Source organism: Protopterus annectens, chromosome 17.part0 (assembly GCF_019279795.1).
Source record: "Protopterus annectens isolate FY-2018-M chromosome 17.part0, PAN1.0, whole genome shotgun sequence".
Classification (NCBI taxonomy): domain Eukaryota; kingdom Metazoa; phylum Chordata; order Ceratodontiformes; family Protopteridae; genus Protopterus; species Protopterus annectens.
Genome location: NC_056751.1, coordinates 188,356,521 through 188,362,950, shown reverse-complemented (window position 1 = coordinate 188,362,950; position 6,430 = coordinate 188,356,521).

The window sequence follows — 6,430 nt, the reverse complement described above, 5'->3', positions numbered from 1 at the left end:
TTTCCTGCTTTTCTGTAAAAACTTGCAAAAACAAAAAAATATATCCTTGTTTTCCATACTTTCCTAACTAGTGTTCCAGAGACCAGATTTTGCTGATCCCTGGGCTTTGTCTTGGTTCCTGTGTTTCTCCATTTTCCTTGTTTGGTCAGGGGGAAGTTTCTTTACTCACCAGTGAGAGTGGGGAGTACTGAGCTGCCTGTTTGTCCTTAGAGGAGTGGTTTAAGGCAGTAACTTGTAGTCTATTGGCCATTTTGGGTCATTTCCTGTCTTTTCCAGCCCCTGCTATAAAGCGTTTTAGCGCTTTAGCTTGATTTAGCGCGGAGTTGCCATTTAAAATAGCCAATATTGAAAAAGCAGTCCAAACAGTGTACTTATCCTTACATTCTCACAATTGGAACAATAAGGATGACTGAAAACAGTCTCCTCACCTTAAAGTTCCCTAGCTACATTGTTGCATTTTATTGTAGATTCAGCCCTTTGAGCACTCTGAAGATGCAAATGGGGTGTGAACTCATTATAATTGCTGAGTACCAAACTTTTGACTTCATGTAGCAGATGTAAAAATAGTGTAGCCACTGCACCATTATTTGATGTTAATGGCTTGCCACTGTGAATGATTACTCTGACTTGAAGCAAAATACAGTAATGCACAGACACCCTTCCCTGTGGGTGTGTCACTGAGGATGCACTTACAAAGTGTGGAACTAATTGCAGTGAGCTTTTAAACAAATCCAAAACACCCCACATGTATACCTTTGGCATAAAAGCATAGTTTTCTGCCTTTGCTGAAAACTGTTGTTCACTGTCATGTATTTGTATCTCGCCTTGAAAGAAAAATGAGGGAATATGCACTGGAGACTGCATGTGTGATAGTAAAGCAGAGATATGGGAAGGATTCGCAGAATACAAAGAGAAGGCAGAGCTTCAGTTTTGCATACATATTCATAACTATTGTGTGATCACTCATTCCACTAAATATGTTACATATACCTTTACAATCAACTGAGAATGTCCAGCTGTATGAACTCCTTAATATTGGATTAGAAATGTGAATTGCTTGTATGCACATGATTTAATTGATATTGCAAAGCTGTATCTGTGACATAGAGAAATAACCCACTACAACTTTGTTTAGAATGCGCAGTAGTCTGGTGATTCAAATCCAGAATTCACTAACTGTTTAACTTTTGTTTCCCATTTCTTGGTTTTTTTTTCATTTACCATATGCGCTGTGTATGGCATAGCGCAAACATGGTTCACCTCTTAAGGAAAAGTGAAAATGTAATTTCAGTCACCTTATAAGGTGCAAAAATGATTAGCAGCATTGTGTGGTGGTTAACAGCATAGATGGTAATGACTGCAGAAATTCCGTCTGTTAGCGGACTGTCTGTGTGGTGCAAGGTTTACATACATTAAGCTAAGAATGAGAGAACAGAGGTAAAGCAGGATTCAAGTCCCACAGTAGATACTTTTACTGATGAGGGTTCATAATGAGTATTTACACAAGTAATATATGTTCAGTATTGAATTTACATTTGTGCGATGCCTACCTGTGCTCAAACTGGGTTCACTACTTAAGGAAATAAAGTGAAATGTTTAGTTTGGTTCACCTTCTTTCACACAAACAAGCTCAGTGGGTGATGGGCAACCTTCACCACTCTGGACAGTACTGAGTGTGGAAAATGCACCTGCTGCCTAGCTTTTTCTGTGGTACCAGGTGTAAGTGCAGTGAGTTCATGGTCAGATCACAGGTGAGCCAGGGTCCAAATCTAGCATGTTCTACTTTTTTTAAGGGTGCCCCGCTGTTATTTTCCACAAAACTTTGATTATAAATGTAATACCACATACCAATAGCTATGTTTGATGAGAGAAAGATATCATCACTGCTTGCATACACATACTTTTGTAGGTATCATAGCTCATTAACGACTAACATATGAACTTCAGTTGATTATATATGTAACTGGCTCAGCATGACGATGATGATTATGTAATAAAAATGCATTTGCATATCTCTAATGGACACAGTAGTTTATTGACAATCATCTACACCCCTCCCATAACTTAAGTATAACTGTAAATAATAATGTGTTGTGAGGCATGTATCCTAACTCCACACAATTACTAAAGTCATGCAAATCTATCCGTTTCCAGTATATTGTCAGACATTAGTCCTGCATTGCACCTAAGAATGTATAAGCTGGATCCTTTTAGTGTCACACACATACAGGCCTAATTGAAGTATAGCACCAGTTACTTTTTAAAGCTATATATCTATGATGACCACAGTTGGCAAACTCTTCTGTCACAATGAGGAATAATCACCTATGTGATGTTACTGTGTTTATAAGCTAAAACTGTTTACTGCACTTGCTAGTTTAAGTTTTGCCTAAAAGTTAAACTACAGGCTAATACACTCAAGTGTACTAGCTTTTGATAGCATTTAGTCGAAAATCATAGCATTTATTGTGTTTTCTGCTTTTCTGTAAAAAACTTGAAAAAAACAAAAAATATATCCTTGTTTTCCATACTTTCCTAACTAGTGTTCCAGAGACCAGATTTTGCTGATCCCTGGGCTTTGTCTTGGTTCCTGTGTTTCTCCATTTTCCTTGTTTGGTCAGGGGGAAGTTTCTTTACTCACCAGTGAGAGTGGGGAGTACTGAGCTGCCTGTTTGTCCTTAGAGGAGTGGTTTAAGGCAGTAACTTGTAGTCTATTGGCCATTTTGGGTCATTTCCTGTCTTTTCCAGCCCCTGCTATAAAGCGTTTTAGCGCTTTAGCATTAATTAGCGATTTAGCTGAGTTGCCATTTAAAATAGCCAATATTGAAAAAGCAGTCCAAAAGTGTACTTATCCTTACATTCTCACAATTGGAACAATAAGGATGACTGAAAACAGTCTCCTCACCTTAAAGTTCCCTAGCTACATTGTTGCATTTTATTGTAGATTCAGCCCTTTGAGCACTCTGAAGATGCAAATGGGGTGTGAACTCATTATAATTGCTGAGTACCAAACTTTTGACTTCATGTAGCAGATGTAAAAATAGTGTAGCCACTGCACCATTATTTGATGTTAATGGCTTGCCACTGTGAATGATTACTCTGACTTGAAGCAAAATACAGTAATGCACAGACACCCTTCCCTGTGGGTGTGTCACTGAGGATGCACTTACAAAGTGTGGAACTAATTGCAGTGAGCTTTTAAACAAATCCAAAACACCCCACATGTATACCTTTGGCATAAAAGCATAGTTTTCTGCCTTTGCTGAAAACTGTTGTTCACTGTCATGTATTTGTATCTCGCCTTGAAAGAAAAATGAGGGAATATGCACTGGAGACTGCATGTGTGATAGTAAAGCAGAGATATGGGAAGGATTCGCAGAATACAAAGAGAAGGCAGAGCTTCAGTTTTGCATACATATTCATAACTATTGTGTGATCACTCATTCCACTAAATATGTTAAATATACCTTTACAATCAACTGAGAATGTCCAGCTGTATGAACTCCTTAATATTGGATTAGAAATGTGAATTGCTTGTATGCACATGATTTAATTGATATTGCAAAGCTGTATCTGTGACATAGAGAAATAACCCACTACAACTTTGTTTAGAATGCGCAGTAGTCTGGTGATTCAAATCCAGAATTCACTAACTGTTTAACTTTTGTTTCCCATTTCTTGGTTTTTTTTTCATTTACCATATGCGCTGTGTATGGCATAAGCATAAACATGGTTCACCTCTTAAGGAAAAGTGAAAAATGTAATTTCAGTCACCTTATAAGGTGCAAAAATGATTAGCAGCATTGTGTGGTGGTTAACAGCATAGATGGTAATGACTGCAGAAATTCCGTCTGTTAGCGGACTGTCTGTGTGGTGCAAGGTTTACATACATTAAGCTAAGAATGAGAGAACAGAGGTAAAGCAGGATTCAAGTCCCACAGTAGATACTTTTACTGATGAGGGTTCATAATGAGTATTTACACAAGTAATATATGTTCAGTATTGAATTTACATTTGTGCGATGCCTACCTGTGCTCAAACTGGGTTCACTACTTAAGGAAATAAAGTGAAATGTTTAGTTTGGTTCACCTTCTTTCACACAAACAAGCTCAGTGGGTGATGGGCAACCTTCACCACTCTGGACAGTACTGAGTGTGGAAAATGCACCTGCTGCCTAGCTTTTTCTGTGGTACCAGGTGTAAGTGCAGTGAGTTCATGGTCAGATCACAGGTGAGCCAGGGTCCAAATCTAGCATGTTCTACTTTTTTTAAGGGTGCCCCGCTGTTATTTTCCACAAAACTTTGATTATAAATGTAATACCACATACCAATAGCTATGTTTGATGAGAGAAAGATATCATCACTGCTTGCATACACATACTTTTGTAGGTATCATAGCTCATTAACGACTAACATATGAACTTCAGTTGATTATATATGTAACTGGCTCAGCATGACGATGATGATTATGTAATAAAATGCATTTGCATATCTCTAATGGACACAGTAGTTTATTGACAATCATCTACACCCCTCCCATAACTTAAGTATAACTGTAAATAATAATGTGTTGTGAGGCATGTATCCTAACTCCACACAATTACTAAAGTCATGCAAATCTATCCGTTTCCAGTATATTGTCAGACATTAGTCCTGCATTGCACCTAAGAATGTATAAGCTGGATCCTTTTAGTGTCACACACATACAGGCCTAATTGAAGTATAGCACCAGTTACTTTTTAAAGCTATATATCTATGATGACCACAGTTGGCAAACTCTTCTGTCACAATGAGGAATAATCACCTATGTGATGTTACTGTGTTTATAAGCTAAAACTGTTTACTGCACTTGCTAGTTTAAGTTTTGCCTAAAAGTTAAACTACAGGCTAATACACTCAAGTGTACTAGCTTTTGATAGCATTTAGTCGAAAATCATAGCATTTATTGTGTTTTCTGCTTTTCTGTAAAAAACTTGAAAAAAACAAAAAAATATATCCTTGTTTTCCATACTTTCCTAACTAGTGTTCCAGAGACCAGATTTTGCTGATCCCTGGGCTTTGTCTTGGTTCCTGTGTTTCTCCATTTTCCTTGTTTGGTCAGGGGGAAGTTTCTTTACTCACCAGTGAGAGTGGGGAGTACTGAGCTGCCTGTTTGTCCTTAGAGGAGTGGTTTAAGGCAGTAACTTGTAGTCTATTGGCCATTTTGGGTCATTTCCTGTCTTTTCCAGCCCCCTGCTATAAAGCGCGTTTTAGCGCGCTTTAGCGCGAATTAGCGCGATTTAGCGCGGAGTTGCCATTTAAAATAGCCAATATTGAAAAAGCAGTCCAAAAAGTGTACTTATCCTTACATTCTCACAATTGGAACAATAAGGATGACTGAAAACAGTCTCCTCACCTTAAAGTTCCCTAGCTACATTGTTGCATTTTATTGTAGATTCAGCCCTTTGAGCACTCTGAAGATGCAAATGGGGTGTGAACTCATTATAATTGCTGAGTACCAAACTTTTGACTTCATGTAGCAGATGTAAAAATAGTGTAGCCACTGCACCATTATTTGATGTTAATGGCTTGCCACTGTGAATGATTACTCTGACTTGAAGCAAAATACAGTAATGCACAGACACCCTTCCCTGTGGGTGTGTCACTGAGGATGCACTTACAAAGTGTGGAACTAATTGCAGTGAGCTTTTAAACAAATCCAAAACACCCCACATGTATACCTTTGGCATAAAAGCATAGTTTTCTGCCTTTGCTGAAAACTGTTGTTCACTGTCATGTATTTGTATCTCGCCTTGAAAGAAAAATGAGGGAATATGCACTGGAGACTGCATGTGTGATAGTAAAGCAGAGATATGGGAAGGATTCGCAGAATACAAAGAGAAGGCAGAGCTTCAGTTTTGCATACATATTCATAACTATTGTGTGATCACTCATTCCACTAAATATGTTAAATATACCTTTACAATCAACTGAGAATGTCCAGCTGTATGAACTCCTTAATATTGGATTAGAAATGTGAATTGCTTGTATGCATATGATTTAATTGATATTGCAAAGCTGTATCTGTGACATAGAGAAATAACCCACTACAACTTTGTTTAGAATGCGCAGTAGTCTGGTGATTCAAATCCAGAATTCACTAACTGTTTAACTTTTGTTTCCCATTTCTTGTTTTTTTTTTTTCATTTACCATATGCGCTGTGTATGGCATAGCGCAAACATGGTTCACCTCTTAAGGAAAAGTGAAAAATGTAATTTCAGTCACCTTATAAGGTGCAAAAATGATTAGCAGCATTGTGTGGTGGTTAACAGCATAGATGGTAATGACTGCAGAAATTCCGTCTGTTAGCGGACTGTCTGTGTGGTGCAAGGTTTACATACATTAAGCTAAGAATGAGAGAACAGAGGTAAAGCAGGATTCAAGTCCCACA